Source organism: Prionailurus viverrinus, chromosome A1 (genome assembly GCF_022837055.1).
Source record: "Prionailurus viverrinus isolate Anna chromosome A1, UM_Priviv_1.0, whole genome shotgun sequence".
NCBI classification, from domain to species: Eukaryota; Metazoa; Chordata; class Mammalia; order Carnivora; family Felidae; genus Prionailurus; species Prionailurus viverrinus.
In genome coordinates, this window is record NC_062561.1 from 130,424,756 (window position 1) to 130,450,286 (window position 25,531).

Here is a 25,531-nt window from a genome sequence, read left to right on the forward strand (position 1 = left end):
TTGGGTGTTTGTGCTTGGCTGGTCTGTAGGGCCCTGCTCTGTTTGCACTGACATCACCTTCTCAGGATGATTCCTGTGGGTTAAATGATTTGCTTATGGCAATTGCAGAGATACATGTTAGAGAATACCAGATGAGCAATCGACAGAAAGGAGAGGAAGAGCACCGCTAGCTAGTTGTTTAGGGGAGTCCAGTAAAAGCTCAGAAAGCCAGCAGCTTGATTTTATTTGTTGCTATTTACAATCATAAAAGTACCATTATTAAAGATGCTCTTTTACAATCTATAGCTTCTTTGCAGTTTGAGGGATCCCGAAGGGTTTTGCAAATTCCGTGTGTGTGTGTGTGTGTGTGTGTGTGTGTGTGTGGCTTCACTGTTTTCATGTAGCCATTGCCCTTCCTTCCCTCTCAAGGAGCCTCTTACTAACAGCAGAGTGATGACAGTAGCAGTAATAACAGAAAAAGCCAAAATTTAGGTATTGTATTTCCGCCCACCCCCGCAACTCTGTCTAGTGTTAAAAAGGAGCTGGTCTCTGCCCTCACGATCCATTCCGTTTTCTCGGCAGCAAAAGGTGGTGGTGGTTCAGCACGTGTGGGTGAGGGTTGAGTTCATGCCTCTTTGCACCACCGGGGAGAATTAGAGCCAACTGAAACTGCAAACGTCAATAGGCGAAAGGCTGCAAAGAATTCCAGCTCGAAATCTTAAGCTTTGCTCCTGTTTGTTATGATGAAACATAGATTTTAATGCCCTAAAGACACTCAAACCATAATGCCAACTCTAAGAATGTGAAACAAAAGAAACCCAGGGTTAGGTCCTAAAGTATGAGATTCAGAGGAAATGAGTTGAAGGTTGAAATAGAAAAACACAGACACGTGCAGTGTGAAAGCAAAAAAAAGTCTCAAGGCTAAGAGCTGCATTAACAACTCTGAGAGATTATCAAATTCCAAAGTCCCCAAGCCCCCAGCCCCAGAGCCCCAGGACCTTGCTGAAGGCATGCTGTTTCTGGGGACTGTTTCCCCTTTGTTATTTAGCCTGGCTCTCTGTGGACCCAGAATCCGTATCTAGGAAATCATGATCATCTCCTGGAATTAGAAGGAGATTTTTACTTACCTGAAGATTTGAAAGGCTGTATCTGGTACCAGTTTTTGCTCACTGCCAGAGAAGTTCGAGAAGTAAGGGTTTTTTTTTTTTCCTCTTTTCCTCCCCCTTAAAAAGATAGTAGGTTAGACTCTACATAGTTTGGTTATGCTGTACTTTATTCTTAAAGAGTTTAATTATTTAACAAATACATTTATGGCTCTTACCATGTGCCACACACCATTTGAAGTACTTAGCAATATCACTCATTCAATTGTCGTAACAACCTTTAGAGACCGGTACTATTTTACAGAAGAAATGTACAGAGCAGGAAATGGAGGCACAGAGACATTAAATAACATGCCTGAGGTCACACAGCATACGAGTGGTAAAGCCAAGATTCAGACCCAGAAGTCCAGCTCAAACCCCTGTGCCCTGCTGCTTCCTAAATTATGCGCAAATTCTGACAGGCAGTTTTTAGTGGAACACCAGGAAAACATTATCAAAGCAAAGGACAATAAAAACTTATAATTTTGGAAAATGGATATGCCTGGATATATTTTTATAGATTGCTCCCATGAAAATCTTACTTTTAAAATCATGGTGTTATTAACCTTAAATTCTAAGACATTTTTCTCCTAAAGGGGCTGTGCATTCATTAGAGGTACTTCATTTTGTCTTCTCTAACTGCTTTATAACGCCAAAGAAGAGAGGGTGGGTGGAGGTAAGAAGGGTTTGACATATACTGGAGGACAGAGCAGAGTGATAATTCCGCGTGTTTTAAATCCTGGCTTTGACACTTATTAGTCATGTAACTTGGAACAAGGTCCTTATCTTTCTGTGCCTCTGTTTCCTAAGGTAGGAGGGTGATAACATTACCTGCCTCATAGGTTCTTGTGAGAAGTAATGTAGTCATTGAAATAACATAATAATTGAATAATATAATAGTTGAAATAGTACACATAAAGCACTTGGAGGGCCTGCCACATAGTGAGCCCCCATGAAAACTGGGAAACTGGGCAGTGGGACAGAATGAGAACTAACTAGAAGACCTGAAACTGATAGAGCCAGTCTCCCCTTGGTGTTAGTTCCCTGAGGGAACTTGGGTGTGGCGTCAACCGAGGGCTGCCCAGCTTTGAGATGCCACCTGCAGTTTAGTTCCTGAAGTCCTTGCCTCTTGCCTACCCCTCCGAGGGCCCACCTAGCCACGCCAGCCCCTGCCCCATTCCCTGTGCACCCTGCTGACCCAGGTCAGGGCCTTGCTGGCTAGCTCACATTCAGCGCTGGCCTCCAGGGGTGGGGCTGCTGCTTAGGCTGCCCACAGGCCATTTTGAGGGCTGATTGGCTTGGTCCCGACAAGTGCAAGGGAATGGAGTCTCAGCAGAAATGTGTGCTTGTTGAAGCAATATTGTGAAATGATAGAGTAATATAGTGAAAGCTTTTCTTTACCCCATTGCTTCATCACACTCCCTAGAAAAAAGCCCAGTTAACGAGATGGAGACTTCTTTATCATTCCACACTTTTCTGTACTTACACACGCACACACACACACACAGACACACACACACAGGGCTATTCTTTTCACAAAAAAAAAAGAGGGGGGAGATGGGGAGGACCATACTGTTTACAGTCTTCCAAATACGTCACACACACCTTTCCAAGACAGAACACAGAACTCATTTTTACCAACTGCCTATTCTTTCATTGCACAAAGCTCCAAATTTCATTTAAACCACTGCCCCAGTGATAGTTGTTTTGGTTTTTAGTGTTTGTTGTTGATTGGGTTTTTGCCGTGTCTCTCAATGAGCCTGTGAAAATCCTCATACACATGTACAAGTATTTCTGCAAGAAAGATTCGTCAAAATGCAACTGCTGGGTCATAACATGTATGTATTCTTAACTTTTTAATATATGCTCCAAATTGAGGTAGAACCCATTTTCTAGATAAAATGCGAATTCTTGTAATGATTGCTGGGCTATATTGCTATGATTGTTATGATTAAAACAACTTAAAACTCGTGATTTGGAGAACGTGGTATTAAGATACAACATTAAGCCAACCACATCCTGTAATTAAAGCTTAGAAGATACATCAGAGAAAGACAAAAAGAACCAGTTCTAAGATATGTGGCTCCCTAATGACATGTATTGGAAGCTAGTCAGTGCCTGATATTTCCCTGTGGTGGCTCTCACAATTACTCTAAGAAGTTGTGCGAGCCCCAGACCCGTTTGAATCAGAATCTTCGGAGGTGTGGCTTGAGTTTGCAAATGTTTCCAGGTGATTCTGAAATATGGTGAGATCAAGAATCATAGGCACGCTCCTTGCTAATTTTGCAATTTCTGAAGTCTTAGCAAAAGAAGTAATTCAACCATCACTGGCATGACAATTATAAAAGAACATTAAAGGGCAGTTGTAAATGTAGCGTTTTATAGATTTTAAATGGACAGAAGTTATAAAAAGATACACAACCTCAAATATTTTTTATTCTCTTGAATTATTCATCACGTAAAAGATGGTTGTTCGCAACGAGGATAAGAGTATTTGTAACAGGCAGATGTCTGATTCCACAGAAATCAAACAATAGAATCAGTTTGGATGTTGAAAAAAGAAAGAACAGATGGAGCCAGGCAGGGTTAATGCATATAGTGTGAATCAAATAGAACTTTCTGAAGCCCCAAACCATGGAAAAAAATGCTTTGGAAGGCCAGGGCTCTCCAAGCTTCAGTTTTTAGGAAGAGATGGGCACAGCCCAGTAAGAGGCAGATAACAAGGCCTGGTAAATGATTGTTATTATGATAGTAGTGAAATCACATCACAAGAGATGAAAAAGCAATAAAAGAAGAGACATCGGCACAGGAGGAGGTCAGGCCAGCGGCCAGCTCCAGTTCTTGTCAAAAGCCAGGAATGATTCATAACGTCATAAAAAGGGATTGCAGAACAGGGGCTTGTGAGAGGCTGTTACAGGATTAAAACCCAGTCCCTCTTTGCGTGGTGTGTGAGCGCGTTGTCCTTTTTCTTCTTCTCCCACTGGAATCTTTGTGTCAAATTAAAAGTCAGCTATTCTAAACCAGCAAGGAAGATTTCATGCCAGCGTGTGCTGTTGAATTGCACCTTTTTCTAATAGTTAGTGAGCACTCCATATTTCAAGTCGTACTGACTATATAGCCTGATAACACCGTATCCAGTGATCACTAAGTAATTTAGTATTTAGGATTCTCTTTTCTAATTTTGTTACAGAAACAATCTTCCATGCCTTTCCAACCTCTTGTTAAGATTAGGGTATGGTTATGAGAGCTTAGAAAATGTATTCAGTAAAAACCCACAGATGGAGTCAGGTACATCTTGAGAAGTGGAACGGCACCTGGAATCCTACAACTGGAAAACAGCAATCAGGACAAGGAAATGCATGATAATCCTATGGATTTCAGCATCCCTGCTCCTGGGCAAGACTGGGCCCCAGGGCTTCCAAGAAGAAATAAACGAGGAGCCCAAAACGAGCTAATCAAAGACACTGCAGTCAATCCAATCCAAAGAATTAGCCCACAACCAGACAAAGGACTTTGTGTGATAGTAAATAAAGCAAAGCAAAAATAGAAACATCCAACCATGACTTTCCAATACCTTCAAGACAGTGATGGGAGCCCCTCCTTAGGAGACAGAATACTCCTGCCTGTATCTCCGTCAAGCATGTGTGTTGAGTATCAGCCTTGCGACCCTTGCTATCTTGACCCCAGTTGTAATTTTAATGGCAGAAAAAAGAATCCTTATTCCTTCCCTCGAAGGTTGTTTAAAAAAAATCTCGTGGGCTCTTGCACACATCTTAAAACAAAATTCAAGTTCATTTCATTTTTTCAATAAATATATTTCACCCTAAGAAGATCACAGGAGCAAAATAAGAATAAGGCATGAATGGGATAATGCTAGTACCAAAGCTTGGGAATTCCTGAATTCGGAAAAGTATAAAGTACTCCTTCAGAACGCACTAAGGTTAGATTCCCTCAACAGAGGATGTGTGGAAAAGGATACATGGAGAAGGAAATATAGAAAGTAAAGGTACACGGGGACCTGCTCTGGAAAGAAAGAAGGTAACCTGTAGAGGGAAGAAAAGTGTGACACAGAAGTGGAGAGCCTTGAAGATAAAAATGACGATGACTCTCCTACGGGAAGGAGCCCACAGCACGCTCATAGCAAAATCCCTTATAGCACTTGCTCAGGAATAGAGAAAAGAAAATGGGGCAGGGAAATGTCACATGGTATACATTCTAGACAATGTAGCTTTGCTATTTTAGTATTGATTTTTAGTGTTCATTCCAAGACCCTTTGGCTTCTTTGTGGAGCATGCCACACAGAAAGAAATTAATGTAATAACTGCACAAAAAGTGTTAACAAATACACGCCAACAGTGACTGTGTCTGACTCCTAACTTTTGCCCCTTACTGGTTGATCTGAAGCCACCAAAGCTCCCACACCTGTCTGCTGGACTACTGCCCCATAAGAACAGTGGATCCTGATTCTTTTTTATTATTGTCCCTCTAATTCACTAACCATAAAGCTGGTTTGTATGTTTACAAACATTAAGATCTGGATTGACTTTCCAATCTTCTTCACTCAGTCTCTCAACCGATAAGCGTGGGCCACCCTTCCGCCAAGAGCTCACCTGGTAAGTGCGACCCTTTCTGGCTTTCAGGCTAGATTCTCATTCACATTTCATAGGTGAATCTTGAAGGTAATGAAAATATGAGTTGGTGGAAAGAATGGGAATAAGAAGACAAAGCACTCCAGAATTTCACTGTGACCCTCTTGCTTTAATATCAACTACCACACATTTACAAAATCTGTTGTCTGTCTGGGCGCTGTGTGGGGAGGAAGGGAGTGGCCACTCATCACCAACCTGGACCACTTAACTAAGGAGCAGAGATTAAATGCCTGGGCAGAGGACTTACTCTCTCACCTTGTGTTTGCTACCTTTTCCCATTCCATTTCAGGGATGGTGGGTCCCACACGTTGATCCCTACTGTGTTTCTAACACAGCCAGCCAGCGTTTAATGGGGAAAGGCACAAGAGGGACTGACAACTATTTCAGCCTTTTCCTCTAAGTGAACATTCTTTTTTTCCTTCCCTTCTGCATTATCGTGCTACGGTACTTTAAACTTCTCCCATCATTAAGCCTTCTGAGTGAAATATTGAACTGATTAATGTGGCATTTTCCACTAAACTGTTCCAGGAAATGTTGCACCTTACCAGTGGGATGCTTTTGAATAATGTAATCTCCTTAGTATAATTAAAACTAAGTTCTGAAGTTAGTACCTTTTCTCCCTGGAGACACTCATCAAAATGTCAAGTGTTCCTTCTAGTAGAACTGCAATCCCATAATACAAACAAATATATTACCCATTGCTCCTTACTAGCAAGAGACCCTGGCTGCATTTTTTTGTCACTTCGTGTCTAAACCTGAAGAAGCCGCATAAGAACTATGGTTACCGGAAGCTGTTGTGACATGAATACCCAGAAAAGTGTTCTGCGCTCACTGCCTGGTTTGCATTTACTAATATTTCTTTTGACTGTTTGTCCTCAACAGATGAACTTTTTGTTGTTGTGTTGTTATTTATGTGTAGAGAAAGTGTAGCTCTAAAAGCCTTTGGCTCTCCTAGGTTTTTGCTTAGTTTTACAGGGGAGGAAAAATCAGAGACGCACGCCCTCTTCTGGTGGAGAAGCACTTAGAAGAAGGACTGCAAACCTAGCAGGGTTTTCACTCGGTCTTTGAAGACTGCTTGCTACCTTTTGGGATGAGTACTGGGTGTTGTATGGAAACCAATCTGACAATAAATTTCATATATTGAAAAAGAAATAAAACAGGGTCACTAAAAGCAAAAAAAAAAAAAAGACTGCTTGCTATATGGTGAATAATAACTGAATAATCGGCATTGTTGTCGATGTTTCCAGAATTCTTCTCTCTAAGGACAGGATGAGGTCTGGCTTCAGAGAGTTGGTCCCAGCTTGCTGGCTTTTAAGTGCTCTAGAATAAGGCAGGTGGGTGCACCATTACCCAGGTGAGCAGGGAGGTTATTGAGAGGGATGATGTCCTTCTCTGGAACAGATATTAAATCTAAGACAAGGGTAAGTTCATTCAACAGATTCAGGAGACTTTCTTCTGAGCAAATAGCTGAGAGAACCCAGCTTTTTTTTTTGCTAATTACTGGCTTTCTGTAGAAAAACTTGTTACTTTCTGATGATTGTTACGTACTCCAATATTTTGCTTCCTCAAGATCATAGAATCTCTGAGAGCCCACACCACCTTTGAGGAGCCCTGTGCCTGAATAAAGTGGCCTTGCCAGTCTCCATCTGGGAAGTGACAAAGGAAAGCGCAGACTCTAAGAGACAGAAGGAGCCCAGCAGGACTTTGAAAGAGAAATATTCAGTGCTGGAGCATGCTTCTTACCAAATAATGTTTTTATTCTCTAGAAAACATGTGTCTTTCTCGTCTTTCCCGTCTTTCCCTTGTGAAGGCCAGGCTGGCTGCACTTCACTTTGCCAGCCACCTAGTCATTAGCAAACAATGAGTGACAGGACAGAGAGGAGAAAGGAAGTGAGCCTGCACAGGGGAATTATGAGAGGAGTGGCAAGGAGGAGAAAGTATCCAAGTATCAGGCTGGATGCTGCTCTGTTCACCGGGAGCTTCAGGGTGAGGAGAAAGGTGAGGCCATCAGGGCCACGGAAGGCTGTCTGCCGGCCACACACCTGTGGGCATGTGTACCTGGGGATTTGTGCGGCTGAGCGTGTGCACACCCGTAGCGCTGGCTGGAGAAGATGATTTTCTATATCTGATTTATAGGTAATCTATCTCGATTTCCAATGATGGAAATGCTGGGAGCAAATAATTCCAGAAAGAAGTTCTCTGAACATCTGTGTTAAAGCCCTTTGATGGCAAATATTAGAAACCCTCTTTAACTTAACGAAACACAGAACTGATGGGGAAGAATCCTGGAGTGTCTCATACAATCCCAGGGCAGGAGTGACACTGGGGGCTGAGCTGCTTGTTTTTCTGGAGCTGTGAATGAAAAAGTGAAGAAGTCAGGCAGCCGTCCTTGCTGCCTGCCTAGCTCTGTTCCCCCGGCGCCACATGCTGTCTAGTCTTTCTGCTTGCTTTATACCAGCTTTTTCCTTCTCTCTATAATCTCTGCTTCGTGGTTGTGTGTCCAAACATGGGGCCCATGGCCCCAGAGCTTGATTGTCCTTGGTTCAAATGACCCATAAAACTGAATACCTGGTATCCATTCATTCTGATCCCACATTTCCAGGAGAGACAGTTTGCTCCATCCTGCATTGTCTCCCCTGTTTTCTAGGCAGCCGCGAAAAGAAGGAAAGGTCATGGACTATAAACGTGGCTGTCAGGATTCACCCCTACCATGAAGGAGATATGTCTTAGAGAAGAGGCTTATGGACCGGAAAGAAGGTCTAATGGTAAATGCACTTTCACATTGACTCTAAAGGACCATAAAGTACAGCTGAAGTGACTTTATGAAATGGCAAAGTGATGAGCAATTTTTTAGAAAAAAAAATACTGGAATTGTGCCTGTTTCTGATGACTTTTTCAAAGGGGCATCAGCATATATTCTCTACCAGGAAAGATAACTAATTTGGAAGTTAGAGGATCTGAGGACTGTTCCTGTCTCCACCAAACCAGCTCTATGAACAAATGTTGTAATCCCCTCACACGGTTTCCTCATCTCTAACTGAGAAGTAGTAGTTGCTGTATTTGTGTCATAGGGCTAGACGAGAGGGGAATATACCACTGTACATATGGGAGAGTAGGAACTGGGAAGAGTTTGGGGTTCGGTGACTAATAATTACAGGTCACATAGGGACCTGGGACTACAAGGTTGGAGATAGGAAAGAAAACCAGTGGAATTGCCCCAGCCACCATCAGCCTTGTCTGTGGTCCTCTGGAGGAATGAAGCTGTGAATGCTCGAAGTCTCCCAAAGCCAGAGAAGTGCTTATGATTGTTAAGGTAGGACTTACAATTAGTAATGACAACAAGGTTATCGCTTCTCCACCTTTTGGCTAAGATCAAGTGTAATAATAAAAATAAGCTGGAGAACAATGTTCATGGTGAAATAGGGAGCTCTCACTAATGCCCCCTGGATCTGAAAGGTGGCAAATCCAAGCCTGGTTTGTTGGGTCTAACCCTTTGTTTACCAAAGCGATTCACTGAGACTTTGCTGAGTTAAGGCTGGTTACTCTCACCCACGGTGTGGAGGGGCAGGGGCAGGAAAAGGCCAATCTTCTGGCAAATGCATCTTCCCAAGTTTGTTGTGAAGATCTGATAAGATTGTGGATATAAAAAGGCTTTAAAGACTGGAAAGAACTACACATATGTAAATTATTATAATCATGATGATTACAATGTCATAAGGGGAAACCATCGAATCAGTCACGCAAATGGGTGCACATACTCAGCACCTAAAAGTTATCAAGCAGAGAGCCTGAAGCAATTTGATCATCTTCTTTTTCTTGTAAGTTCCTTCTCATTCAGCTCTTGTGGGTTTGTGCATCTATAAAATCAGAAGATATATTTGGCCTCAGGCTACTGCTTTCTCAGCTGAATGGAGGAAAGCCTTCTTTGATTATTTGTATTCCAAATCTGTCACGAAAGGGAAAAGGTATGTCTGTCTCTGAGACATACGCTACACTACCTACCAAGTGTTCCAGAGAAATGCCAAATGAGAGCTGGATTCTCATTTCTTTTTTGTGTTCTTTGCAGCCAGGATGGGGGATGTGTTCAAGAGGTGAAAGAGAGAGGAAGAGAGACAGACGGCAGAGGCTAAGGGCAGAGAGGGACATAGTCAGAGACAGAGATGAATGATTCTGTGTATAGTGGGTTGTCATGAGGCTCAACAGAGTTTAAATAAAAGGACAACAGTCATTCCTGCAGCTAAGTAATGTTACGGACCCTGAAGTACCATTATCTTACATCCAAAACCAGGAAAGCAACATGTAAGAGGCACTTTCAGATAGCAACCTATACAACCTGTGATTTTTATTAAGATTTTTTTGGGTACTCTCTACACACAAGATAGAGCTCGAACTTAGAACCCCAAAATCAAGTCACATGCACCACTGACTGAGCCAGCCAGGCACTGCTACAGCCTGAGATTTTAGGTCAAAGATAGCCATTTTTGAGCAGTGAACAGACTGGACCCCAGACTAGAAGACTATGGTGGAGGATTATGGAAGTTTTTCCAGTCAGTTCATATGGGGTATAAGTAGAGATGGGAAAAGAGTCTTTTTATTTATTTTACTTTATTTGTAAGATTTTATTTTTTTAATGTTAATTTTCTTCTGAGAGAGCACACGTGAGGGACAGGGAGAGAGAGGGGGGCAGAGGATCCAAAGCGGGTTCTGCACTGACAGCAGTGAGCCCAATGTGGGGCCCGAACTCACACACGGGAGATCATGACCTAAGCTGAAGTGGGACACTCAACCAACTGTGCCACCCAGGTTCCCCTCAAGATTTTACTTTTAAGCAATCTCTACACCCAATGTGGGGCTTGAACTCACAACCCCGAGATCAAGAGTTAAACGCTCCAACTGAGCCAACCAGGCGCCTCAGAAAAGAGTCTTTTTAAATGACAATAGAAGGGTGGATCCTTTGAAATTAGATAAACTTTATACTTCATGAAATAAAAGATGATGGAAACTCCAAGACCTATGTCAAGCTTATACACAATATTTTCCCTCTCTCTTTTAAACTTAACACATCACTCAGAAAAGTACTGCATGTTATAAAGTGAGGAGGCTAATAGGTACACAAGACCATCAGTTCCATTACATTATAGTGGTTACCTGTGTAAGACATGACCCTGGCCCCAAGCAACATGCAGTAGACTTGAGGAAGTAAGAAAAACGCAACAGGAGATTACCCATATCAATATTTAGCATACCATATGCCTGGCACAGAGTGCGGATTCCGAGAGGATCAGATGTTAGTTTTATTATGGTTGTTACTGTTGATTTAAGATTACTCTGAGATGCATAAGAATGATGTTAAGAAAAACATCCTCTGGGGTGCCTGGGTGGCTCAGTTGGTTAAGTGTCCGACTTCGGCTCAGGTCATGATCTCGCAGTTTGTAGGTTCAAGCCCCGCATTTGACTCTGTGCTGACAACTCAGAGCCTGAAGCCTGCTTTGAATTCTGTGTCTCCCTTTCTCTCTGCCCCTACCCTGCTCATGCTATGTGTGTGTCTCTCTCTGTCTCTCAAAAATAAGTAAACATTACAAAAAAGTTAAAAAGAAGAAGAAAGAAACACATCCTCACTGGTTACATTGTCACTGTCCACCTTCTTCCTAGCCCATGTAGGGGACCAGGACATCTTGACAATGAGCCAGTGCCCAAGGGTGATCTCCAGGGGCAGAAGGATAGGGGTTAGACATCTATCTACTAGAGGCTGTCTGGAACATGAAAAGTCAGAATGGGGAGACCAAGCCAAGGCCTCAAGAAATGCCAAGAGTCAAAGCCAGGGAATGGGGGCCAAAAGCCAAATCCAAACACTGCTGGTGAGCAGGAGAAGAAGACTTGGCTCAGGAGCCAGGTAGAGTCCACAGTAGAAAGGAAGCCAATTTGGAGCAAATCAAGGAGGATCCCAGGAGGTTGTCCAAAACAGTGCTGGAATAACCTTTTATAGGCCATTGGGCATGACTATTTAACTATCAAAGAGCTAAAGAGCCAGGACCCACAAACAATACTGTAGGACAGAAAAAAAAGAGAAAGAAAGAAAGAAAGAGTTGATGGAACCAAATAAAAGAAATCATGATTTGTTACTGAATGTAAAGAGAATATTACAGATTGGAAAAGAGGAAGAGGCAACATTTGCCAGTTCTTACCTGTAAGTTTATAAATTAAAAGCAGAGGAAACCTTTTCTATTAGGCTCCTTATTTGTAAGTAGGGTATGCTGACTGGTAGTTCTGTGTTTATCTGCAATTCCTAAAATGCTGGCCTTTTATTCAAACTTACTAGATTCATAGTAATGGCCATTCTAGACCTTATGTCCAAAAAACATGACTCTTCTTAAGATAAACAAGAATGATGAATAGGAAAATAATCTTACAAATTTATCTTAAAAAAAATTAAAATGCATGTAACTTATTATACTTTTTAGTTATACTTTTAAATATTAGGATTATGACTCATTTCCTTATTTTCCTCACCCCTTCTCTTAGCTCTTAGCTCCTTCTCACAGGAGTGGCAGGAAAAGAGGAAGCTTTGTGTCAGAAGACTTTAGATTAAGGTCTGGTTCTATCTAGCTCTGTGACCTTGGGAAGTCACTTAGTGTTTCCAAATATATGAAATGAGAGTGATGATACATGTCCTTACTACATAAAGGAGCGAATGTGTGCAGTGGATGAGAATATATACTAAAGAGTGTTATAAAGTGTGCAAAGTCCTCCACAGGTAATAAGCCAATTTCAGAGGTCACAGAAGTATAGTTGGAAGGGAACTTAATACCATCCTGTCCTAAGACTCTCATACCTTTGAAGGTGAAGGACTTTGTCTTGGTCATTTCAGGCTGCTATAATGAAGTACCAAGACTTGGTGGCTTATAAACAACGGGCATTGGTTTTTCACACTTCTAGGGCCTAAAAGTTCAAGCTCAAGATGCCAGCATAGTTGAGTTCTGGGGATGGCCCTCTTCCAGCTTGCAGACTGCCCCCTTCTCCCTTTTCGTGGTACCCTCAAAAGGTGGGAAGAGAGCAAGAGAGCTCTCCAGGCTCCTGTTACAAGGGCACTACCCATTTCTAAGGGCTCCAACTTCATGACCTACTCACCCCCACAAAGGTCCCACCTCCTAATACCATCACTTTAGGGGTGAAGATTTCAACATGTGAATTTGGCAGGGGGGACAAAAATGTTCAGTCCATAACACACATTTTCCTCAAATAAAGTCATATATAACAACTAAAAGCAAGAGCTGTTCTAATAAGACAAGGAGCAGGAGGTACTACATCCCAGCTAGATTTCTGTCACACTGGGCCCCCCTCCCCACACCCCCACCTCTACCACTGGAGAGGAGAGGACAGGAGGATGTGGCCTTAGGTATTACTCAGTGCACAAATTTTAAAACCCACCCATCTATTCCAAACCTCTTAAGTTATAATTGAGGAAACTGAGGTCACAGAATGGGTTACAATCTGTCCTGCTATAAAGTGTTTCTAAAACACCAATTAGCTTATACATGCTTCCTGACATCAGGAAAATGTAGATATTATGTTAGTTTATATATGTTTTTTCTTACGCAAGGGGAGCCAGAATATCAGGAGAAAATAAAAGGAAAAGCCCTCAGTTTAGCTGCTGTACAGGCAGGAGCCCTTTTTAGCTCTATTTGAAATGTATGAATGAATGAATGAATGAATGAATGAATCAGATGTACCTGTGTGGCTCTCAGCTTGTGACAGGCTACACTTGTTCTTGTGCCCACCTTGATAGCAGCCCCACTAGCTCAGACTTGTGCTTCCATCTATATTATCTCAAAGCCTCCAAAGTCAGTATTTCCACTCTGTTAATTTTATGCTTTAATAATATTCTCTGGTGTAGCCTCTGGCCACACTGAATGCCTGAGTTTTGCCAAGAATCTACACAGGTACTACCATAACAAAATAACTTAGGCTAGGTGGTGTAAACAACAGAACTTAATTTTTTTCACAGCTCTGAAGGCTAGAAGTCCAAGATCAAGGTGCCAGCAGAGTTGGTATCTGGTGAGTCCTGGCTTCCAGATGGCCATCTTTTCACTATGTTCTCATGGAGAGAAAGAATGCAAGCTCTCTGGTGTCTCTTCCTCTTTTCTTAATGACACCAGTCCTTATAGCATTAGGACCCCACCCTTATAACCTCATTTAACCTTAATTGCCTCCTTAAAGGCCATATCTCCAAATGCTCACATTGGAACTTAGGACTTCAGCATACGGATGGGGGTGGGGCGGGGGGAGGAGACAATTCAGTCCATAAGAGACATTGTTAGCATTCTTGTTAGTGTTACATCAGGTATTGTTGGTCTATCCCTCACTCTGTATTTCCCATAAGGCTGAAAAGATAGATTTTAATGCTTAGTGTTGGTAAAAATATGGAGAAATAACCACTCCCTTACATTTCCCAAGATAAAATAAAATTGGCACAACATTTACGTGTGGAAATTTAACAGTACGTATCAAAAGCCTAAAAATTCTGCATATCCCTTGACTCAGACATTCTCTTCCTAGTCATTCATCCTAAAAAAATCAACCTGTAGCTTCCAGGATATTTACCATAACATTCGAATTTGGAAAAACTGGAAGTACTGTAAATGTTTACCAATAGGGGACTGATATATCACTTGATGAAATTCTGTAAAGCTATTAGGATAATAATATGGAGCATGGACCATGGAAATACACACTTAATACCATAAGTGAATAAAAGCGAATTTTAAATTATGTAACATATCCCATATGATTCCTTTTTTACTAAAATATTACACTGTAGGTTTTAGGTATACTTAGAAGAAATGTTAAAACATTACCTCCGGGTGCTAAGACTAAGGCTGACATTTATTTTATCCTTTCTGTTTCCTCTTATTTTCCACAATGAAAAAGCAACACATTTATTAAAAAAAAAACTTATGTGTAAATATTTACATAGAGATAGATATATAGGTATATATGCACCCACATATATATGCACACACATACTTGTGTTTAAACTGTTAGAGGAATAGGAACCCTAAGGTAAATTAGTACTTTTATTTCAAATGATCATGTGCATCCATCACCCATTTCATAGAATCCTCTGCATGCTATGAATTCCCTGGAGAATCTTCTCCTTCTTTCAATTGAAGAAGCAGCAAAGGGATTACAGCAATAACAAAAGTCTATTTCCAAACAAATAGTCCTCGTTAGACAACCAATCACCTCATCTTCCCTTATTTTCCATCCTTTCAAAAATCAAGGAAAGAAAAGAGGAACCAATACAGCTTAACAGTAACACTTTCTTAACAAATTCTTTTCTGCTGTTTTCCACATGTTCGGTAGCTTGAGAGGCCAAGGAATATCCGTAGGACTGTTCTGAAAGGTGATTTTAAACATCAGCATCATTCTTGTCAAGTAAAGATAGCATTTCCTTGGGAGACTTGAATGGTTCCCTGAGAGTGGTTCAGGTCTCTGAGCCAAATATGTATCTAGGCACTGTGGTGGGGAGTATTTGCCAGTGAGGATATCAATGCCCAGGTACACATGCACTATGTGTTTTGCTACAAATGTTTTCCCAGTAAACAAGAGTTCAGCCATCAAAAGAAAGGGAATGCTAATTTTAAATCAATTAAATTCAAACAGAAAGGCTTCCTTTGGGTATAGTTGCCTTTTTAGTAAGCACACTAATTTTGGAGACTTGTAGTATTTACCCACAAATTGGTTTTGAAGGATCTGTGGCATTGAGAAGTTGAAGTCGAACTAGTCTCTCCTGCAGCTCCTTCCCAGTCCATGAATTATTGAGGGTGGAATTTAATGGTGCCATTATTGTTCATCACTCTGCTCTGGTCGATACAAATGCATGCTCTATCATTGTTGCATAATAGAGCATCCGTATGTAAGGTTCACGGACATGAAAGGGGATGCCCAGGAAATCAGGAATCACATGGTTTTGTGGATCCCTCTTCCAGTCACGTTAGGACCACTAAACAGAAGGAAATACATCAGCTGTTGGCCAAGATATCAATCTGGAAAGGAGAATGGACTCTGGACTCTGGGATCTGTCCAAAGTGAAGCAGACCCAGCACTAGACCTCACTTAAAAATGTACCTCTGGCCTTGAGTGGCCTCTGTGGCCACATGGGAAGGGAGAAGTAGCAGAGCTTGAATCCCTGCCGGTCCAGCTCAATCAAAGGGAGGATCATGGTTTGGAGCGTACAGAGAGGAAAATAGTTGGATCAGTTCCACCAAATGAAACGGCTCCCAGAAATGACAACTGCAGCCCGGCATGTGAAACAAACAGATCAAAGGTGGTACAAGAATTCCTGCAAATGATTGCTCACCTTCCAATTCATGAGTCACTTAACATCCAGTGTTTGGGGTTTAGATTTGCTGTCATTGTTTTTATTGTTGTCTGGGGTGAGTTATTGGATTGAAAGCAATTTGGATATTGTCTCTCTCCACGGGGTTCTGCAGCCAAAAAGAGATTGATGAAAAGCAGGGGTTTGGGGCCAGTGATTCCAACACAGCTTTCCTCAGAGCAATACAAATGATAAGGCTGTTACTTGGGAAAACAACAGTCTGTAAGAGTGATTTCATTGTCTCTGATGGGGAAGGGTGGGCATAAACATTAAGTACAGTTCATGACTTTGGGGAATGATGGATGATAGGATGGTACAGAGTCTTGTTTCCTCATAAGGATTCCTCAATGTTTGCAAAAGCCATATTTTTGTACGGTTCAGGAAGCAGCAAGACAACTTGGCGGTCGTCCTTGACATTGGTACAACACTTTAAATTTTACCAAACACTTTAGTACACATCATCACAATCAATTCTCAAACTCACACCCTAACTAGGAGGACAAGCACTCCTATTTTAGTAATGAAGAAATGAAGGTTCAGGGAGGTAAATGACTGGCCTCAGTTTACCCAGTCAAAAATGTTCCTTCCGATCTACCACCATGCCCACTCATAGAGTGGATGTCAGGAGACTGAACATCCATTATTTGTTTCTAACCAACTATTTCATGAACATGTATTATATCTCAGTTCCCTTTCTATACTACAGGATTATTAATAATCATGTAACAATACTTATTTTAAAATAAGAGTTGTATTACTGAAACCTGGAAACATTTATTAGAAGCCAATCAGAATAAATTAGAAGCTTCAAGTAATTTCTTAACCCATTGGGTAAGCTCCATTTGAATCCAACAAGAACAGCAACCATCAGCTGAAAGATGGTCCTCCCAAGCCCTCAATTTTGAACCACAATCTCAATGGAAGATGCTCCAACTATATTCTAAGGGAAGAGCAATATCATCTCAATCTTGGATTTATGTTCACAAATATTTTCGCAAACATTATTCAGAAATAATAACACTGGTCTGCTTTTTTGGGTTGCATTAGCAACAACCAAGTATTTTTACGTACGTGATTTGATTTGATCCTCATTCCACCCTTGAAGACAGGTGAAGATAAGCATTCTTACCATCTGCCACTGGAGCCCCATTGGGAAGGGGGGCACACTAAGACTGAGAGAGGGCACATGTCGCCCCAGGAACATGCATCAGATCACTTGAAGCTTGCAAACCTGAGTTTGAATCGTATGTCCACCACTTGCTGGTATAAAGGCCTTGTGGCAAGTTTCTGAATCTCTCTGAGCTCAAGGAAAACCATAGTGAACTTATAAGACAGGCCAGTTACTTACCTGCTCTTTCTCAGTTGTGCACCCACCCTCCCCATTGAGCTGTGTGAGGCTAGAGCTAGAAACCTATAGCCCACCTCTCTCAGACTCACTCACCAGTGACTTCCTATTAGTTTCTGCCAGTAGCGAGCACAGGTCTGATATCAGAGGGTAGAAGCAGAGGAGAAGCTGTTCTACTTTCTTGGTTTGCCAGCATCTCTGGCAGTGGCTGTTTCCTTCTGTAGTTCTAGCTCCTACAATGGGGCTTCTCCCCATTAGCTTCTCTGTGGTCCTAGTCCATTAGCAGGTGGGCTCCAGGACTCTGCCACCTTGATCTTCTCTCTTTTGTTCCCCTAGCCCTGGAAGTAGGTCTGATTCCTGAAGCTACTTGTTTCGGGGAATGACCTCTTCTTTCTAATTGTTCCCCCAGCACATAATCCTCCCGTTTGTTTTTATAACCCATCCAAAACATATATAGCCAATTTCTTGTATTAAACTTCTTTGAAATACCTAAATTGGGCTCTATTTTCTTATATCCATCCTGACTGACACACAAAAGAACCCAGCGCAAGAACTGCCACATAGCTAATGTGTAAACGTCAAACAATTAAAAATAAAAAGGCTTGCCAATGTTTCACGTTGGGTACCACAAATGGAATGTACTCCCCCAGTGCCCTACCCCTGGAGCTTTGCGTTAGGTGTGATAGCTATATGGGAATTGTCTCCACTCACAGATTGCTTCCAAATACCTAAAAGTTTAAGATTTTTAAATGATGCATGCACCAATTTAATGTAATCTCCAAAACAGGGATGATAAAAGTACTGACCTACCTCATAGAGCTGGTTGGAACAAGTAATTAGCTCTCATAAAAACACTTCAACCACCTAAAGTACCTCATAAAAGTTTATTATGAGTAGTAATGCTAATAGTTAAACATATAATGATGGGCACCAAATGGGCACGCTCCACAAACTGATGGTGTGTTAAATTCTCTTTACGATCTCACTGTTGTTTAGCAGTTCATATGTTGAGAGCTCTTCACAGCTGTAAATTAGTTAATCCCCATGACACTCACTCCTGAGAGATAGGTCAGTATGATTTTCCATTACTATGGCAACAAATCCCATGTAAATGTCCAATGATAGAAGTCGAAGATGAGAAACAAGAAAGGTTAAGTGACTTGTTCAAGGCCACACATCAAGTAGGTGGCAGGGTCAGCTTTAAAATGCAGAAGAGCTGACCCCAAAGCACACGCCAGTCCACCTGGTCAGCACTGAGGGGATCACTGACATTCATTTGCTTAGAAATTTGGTGAAACAGAAAATATCAATATGGTCTATATCTTGGAACAAAATATGAACAATTACAGTGTGCAGGCATATAATTAAATGACTGTGTTTTGTTAGTCCATCGATGACAGGCAGTAGCAGGAAGGGCAGCATGAATTCTAAAGCCAGACCTTTCGAATTCATACCCCACCTCAGCCTCTGTCCCATACTCGCTGCACAAACTTGGTCAAGCTACTTGACTGCTCTGAACCTCAGTTTCAAAGCCTAATAGTGGTAAAATGAAGCTAATAATAGGATCTACTTCACATGGTTATTGTGAGGATTTAATGAAAAGCACTTAGAACAAGTAGATAATAAGCTTTCAATAATTGTCAGCTATATTAGATAGATGGACCCCATTACGGAAGAAATATTTATTGCTTTCCAACAATGTTGTATCCAGTACAGAGATGCTTAGGAGACAGACCCTGCCTTCAATGAGCTTTCAGTATAACAGGTTTGTACAGTGTGTAACTTGCCACACAATCTAAGGGGACATCCTTCTGATATGGTACCATTAATCGTTCAAGCAAGGCCACATGTTTTCAAAGCAAATGATGCCATTCCTCAGTTCTCTGACAGGGAGTACTCAGTCTGCTCCTTTCCTCGCCTGCCCTTGTGTTTCTCTTGTCATTTAACTAACTTTATTTACACTTGTGTAAAAAGGCAGAACACGAACTGTCACTGAAAGGTTCCACGTGTTAAAGAGAGTGCCATGGGTGTTCAAGGAAATAGGCTTATTTCTGGCTGAAGTGGTTAGGCAAGAGGTGGGACTTGAACTTGGTCTTAAAAGATAAGTCTGGTTTTAAAACCCAAAGACGGCTGTGCCATTTGGTGGGGGAGGTCGGGACAGTGGATCAAGGGAGTGAGTGGGCAGACAGGATCAATAGGAAACCAGACCTTAACAAAGGAAGAATGGAAGAATGTTTATTGAACACCTGTTATGATCCAGTAACTATGTCTGCACCTTACAATACTTAACAGAGGTCACATAACTGATAAATGACCCTACTGGGACCCACATCAATTCACCTATTTCAAGTATGAGGCAATGCAAAAGAAGCATTGATGACCTTAAGAGTGGAGAGCCTGGGGGTGCCTGGGTGGCTCAGTCGGCTCAGGACTTCGGCTCAGGTCATGATCTCACAGTTTGTGAGTTCAAGCCCCACATCCGGCTCTATGTTGACAGCTCAGAGCCTGGAGACTGCTTCGGATTCTGTGTCTCCCTCTCTCTCTGCCCTTCCCTGCTCGCACTCTGTCTCTGTTTCTCTCAGAAATAAATGTTAAAAAAAAATTTTTTTAAAAGAGTGGAGAGCCTGACACAAAGTGGAACTTTTGTGAGATTACTCTGGGTATAGTATTTAGGGAGATTGAACAGGCAGTCTAGGAGAAGCCAGATAAGGAAATTTATAGCATGTGAGGAGGGAGGAAAGCTGGAATAGAATGGTGATGTCAGACTGGAAGGGAAGGGGTGGATGGGAGAGCTGCCTAGTGACTCAAAGCTCTCTCTGCATAATAGAATCACCAGGAGATAGATTTAGAACTAATGATACATAAATTCACGGACTGTGGTATACACAGTACATGGGTATCAAAGGTACCCTTTAACGCTTACGCTAAAAAGAAACCAGATAGGGGCGCCTGGGTGGCGCAGTCGGTTAAGCGTCCGACTTCAGCCAGGTCACGATCTCGCGGTCCGTGAGTTCGAGCCCGGCGTCAGGCTCCGGGCTGATGGCTCAGAGCCTGGAGCCTGTTTCCGATTCTGTGTCTCCCTCTCTCTCTGCCCCTCCCCCATTCGTGCTCTGTCTCTCTCTGTCCCAAAAATAAATAAAAACGTGGAAAAAAAATTAAAAAAAAAAGAAAAGAAACCAGATATAAAGAGTTAATTAAAAATGGAGAGCTAAGGGCATTTTTTATTATGATAAAAACATATATAAAATTTGCCATCTTAAGTATGTTTAAGTTTGCAGTTCGCTTATGTTAAGTACATTTACCTTCTTGTGAAACAGATCTTTAGAACCTTTTTGTCTTGCAGAACTGCAATTCCATAGCCATGGAATAACAGCTATCCAGCCCCTAGTAACCACCATTCTACCTGCTACATCTATGAATTTGCTTTGCATACCTCAGATAAGTGGAATTACATAGTCCTTGTCCTTTTGTGACTGGCTTGTCTCACCTGGCATAATGCATCATAGTTCACCCATGTTACAGCATGTAACAGAATTTCAACTTTTTTAAGAGTACATAGTAGTATTCCGTTGAATGTCAGGCATATCACATCTTGTTCATCCATTCAATAGTCGGAATGTTTGGGTTGCTTCCATCTCTTACCTATCATTAGTGGTGCTGCCATGAACATGGTTATGTAAATATCTATTCAAGACCTTCCTTTCAGTTCTTGTGGGTATATACCCAGAAGTGGGAATTCTGGATCATCTGGTTGTTCAATTTTTAATTTTTTTAGCGGCTTCCACACTGTTTTTCAGAGTCGTTGCACCCTTTCACAGTCCCACCAACAATGCACGACTTCTCCATATCCCTGCCAACACTTACAGTGTTCTGGGTTTTTAATAGTAGCTACCCTAAAGGGTGTCACTAGGAGCAATTTCTTAAAGGTATAAGTACAAAAGGGCACCTGGGTATCTCAGTTAAGCATCTGATTTCAGCTCAGGTCATGATCTCGTGGTTAGCATGTTCGAGCCCCACATCAGGGTCTGTGATGACAGCTCATAGCTGGAGACTGCTTCAAATTCTTTGTCTCCATCTCTCTCTCTGCCCCTCCCCTACTCATTTTCTGTCTCTCAAAAATTGATAAATGTTAAAAAAATTAAATAAAAAAGATGTAAGTTCAAAAATAATTTCTGAAACAAAACTATTTATCATCCTAAATACCAAAATAGTTTTAAAACGAATGAAAACAAATTGTATAGAGAAGCAGCAAATCTAACATAAACATAAACATAATAATAATAACAAAAAATAATATGGCAGAGTTGAGACCATCAACTGTATCGGTAAATATGTATAATAAACTTTAATTCACTTGTTAAAAGATTCTCTATCTGGCTCACAAAGCAAGACCCATGTATATGCTCTACTCAGGAAATGCAATACAAAGGAATTCACAAAAGCTGAAAAGAAAGGAACGAGCAAACTTTTCTAGGCAAGTGGAAACAATAAAAAAGGAGGTTTGCACTCCTGATATCATCACATATATTCCCCGGGGGTGGAGGGCAGGCAGAGCAAACTGCATTGTGTCTATGTGAAATCCCTTATTCGGGTAATGCCACTGTGGTCATGAAAGAGAATATTCTTTTTTTTTTTTTAATGTTTATTTATTTATGAGAGAGAGAGAGAGAGCTAGGGAGGGGCAGAAAGAGAGGGAGGCAGAGAGGATCCAAAGCAGGTTCTGTGCTGTCAGCTCAGAGTTGGACCTGGGGCCCGAACCCAAGAAGCATGAGATCATGACCTGAGCTGAAGTTGGGATGCTTAACTACCTGAGCCACCCAGGCTCCCCAGAGAATATTATGAATTTTAGGAAGTACATACTGAAGGACTTTTAGGGATAAAGGACTCACTCTCAAAAGATTCAGAAAAAAATTGAGAGAATGATAAAGAAAATGGTGCAGCATGGCTTCTTGCACCTTTTTGACAAGTAGGAAATTTTACCAACATAAAGATTTTTTTAATAATAATAATATGTAGCTCTAACTCCCTGGAACTTTGAATTCTCTTAGCCGCAGAATGGAGCCAAGACCATGATATTTTTTAAAACTCTCCAGGGAATTCTAACGTGCGTTCAGAGTTGAGAGCCAATGTAGCAATCAATCCATGGAATTCAATCACTGGCTGGATGTATGTGGTAACAAAAGAGGGAGAGCTGGCCCCCCAAGATATCCAAGTCTTTATTCCCAGAACCTATGAATGTTATGTATACGGCAGAAGGGACTTGGCAGATGTGATTAAATTAAGAGTCTTGAGACAGGGAGATTATCCTAGATTACCTAGGCAGGCCCTAAATGTAATCACAGTGTCCTTATAAGAGGAAGTCAGAGGGAGATTTGACTATAGAAGAAGTAGCTGTGGATGTGACAATGGAAGTGAGAAGTTGGCAGAAGATGTAGCCAAGAGCTAAGGAATGCCACAGCCACCAGAAAGTAGAAGAGCCAAGGAACAGATTGTCTCCTGGATCCTGCAGTAGGAACAGCCCTTGATTTCACACCTTTGTTTTAGCCCTGCAAAACTCATTTCAGATCTTGGCCTCCGAAAGTGTCAGAGAATAAACTTGTGTTATGCCACTATGTTTGGGTAATTTATTACAGCAGCGATGGAAAACTAATATGAAGACTTAAATGTTTTAGAGATAAAGGGATAAAAGCGGTTCCATGAACAGAAGTATGACCTGTTCAAGAGGGTTGAGTGAGTTTTATAGCCATGCATTTTTCTGAACCCCTGAAAAGAAAGGGAAAGTGGATAATCAGGGGATGAGACATTTCAAACAAATTTCTAGAAGATGAAAAGAGGAAGGGGACATGCCGATAGGTGAAACAGACACACGGAACCACACTCCAAAACATCTAATTTAGGAGATTGCAGAGATCTTCCCTGAGGCTTCCCTGTAAGCCTCAGAGCCTAGAGTTGATATTTAAGATGGCAGGGCATGGTCATACATTGGGCTAACAGAGGATTCTTTGAACATCTATACACAAAACAGTTGTGTCAGGGAGCACCATCTCTCTCTTCTTCTCTCCTCTTGCTACGCACAGCCCAGCATCCCTGACAAAAATTCTGGAGGGCTCCTCTTTAAGGAAACTGAATAAATATTGATTGGGAGAAGCCAAGATTCTGTGTTGGATGTTTCTGCTCAGAGATATGCTCTCCTCATTTTGACCTGAGGTAGGGGGTCCTGACCTGCTTACCCCAGAGCAAAACCTGCCAGTGATGGACCCCAGACCTGTACACTGTGATCAAGCTGAAGATGTTCATGTATAGAGCAGAGGAGATCTATATCACCTACTTAGTCCTCGTCTTTTCAATATGAATGGGCAATGAGTCCATTAGAAACTCCAGGGAAAAAAAGGTAACAGAAGCAACAATCAAAAGATGTTTCAGAAATTCATGGTTCACTTACGAAGCCTTCTACAACTTCAAGCAATTGTAGCAATGTAAGGCAAGAGAAACCTTTTGACCTTGAAGCTACAGCCATTGTATCTTGAGTAGTCCAGAGGACATTTCATTGAGCTCATAAAGAAGGAAATGCAATCCTAACATACAACTTGGCTTTGCAGTGAGCAATCTTCACACAGTTATAATAATGTCAGTGCTGTTCTTTGATTTTCAATCTATAGCAAAAGCTCATAAAAGTTAATTATGGTTTCAGAACAGATGTAAATGTTAACCATCTTGAAAATGTAAAAGTGAAGACGTGGCTGGGATGAGGTGGGAGTTGGCAAGGGAGGGGTGGAATAGAGAAATGTAATAAAGAGGATAAAGTGGGAATCAGAGAGACATAAATATAATACCTAATATCACAAAGTTATCTAATAAAATAACTCAAAAGTAAACAATATAAAGATCAAACACTGCAGGAATGGAAAGGTGGGGTGCAATACAAATGAGCTAAGTCTTGGTCTTTCATGGCTGAGAGTCAACATAGATTGCCTAAAGCTTTTTTAAAAAATCAAGAAATGGAAGTATATTATTTAGAGGTATGGAGGTAATTATTAGAAGGCTTGAACTCAAAGGCATGAGCATAAGAGGTTGCTTCTGGAGGCTGGATTGGGATAGAGAAAAGAAGGTTGAAAGAGTGTTGCTTTTCATCATGAATTCTTCTGTGTGATTTTTCTTTTTACCACATGCATGTATTTCTTTAATAATATAATTTATAAAATTATAAGTGACTAAGGACGTGGCAGCCTAGTGTTATTTACCAGATGATTACCTTTTATATTGCCTTGAGGCCATTATTTTAAGTCCCAGGGTTTTTTTTTAATGTTTATTTATTTTTGAGAGAGCACGCGTGTGCACATGCACACACACACACACACACACATATACGTGCGTACACACATGGGATAGGGGCAGAGAGAGAGGGAGACAGAAGATCCGAAGCAGGCTCGCAGGCTTGATGTGGGTTCAAACTCACAAACCATGAGATTGTAACCTGAGCCAAAGTGGGATACTTAACCAACTGAGCCACCCATGTGCCCCACCTTGGGGCCATATTTAAGGACTAATCATGTTTATACACCAGTAGCCTATGTTCATCAACTGTATAGTTAATTACTATATTCTTACATTAATAAAGGGGGTGTTGTAAAGAAAGGGGAAGAGATTTGGGGGGGGGGAATAATAGGAAAATCAAGGTATAAGGGAGGTTGAAAGGGTCAAATTACTTAAATTCAGAGTAGAACAGGTGAGTTCTCAGGGTAGAGATTTCCAACAGGAAAGAGCTTTAGAAAGCAAAACTCAGACACCATTTGGAACATTATTCCCATAGACCAGCAAACTGTTAAAATGGTGGCAGTCATGAGCTCTGCCGTAGTAATCCCCTTAGCTCTTTGCTCAACAGGCTTCCTCCTGGCACTCTCCACCCTACACACACTGTCTATCTCTGCCAGTTCCACACTGTGCAAGGCCTTTTCCAAGTGCCACCTTCGTGATGTTTTTCTCAATTATCTCAGACCTTACCAATCTCTTTCTTGCTAAACACTTTCACACTAAACAA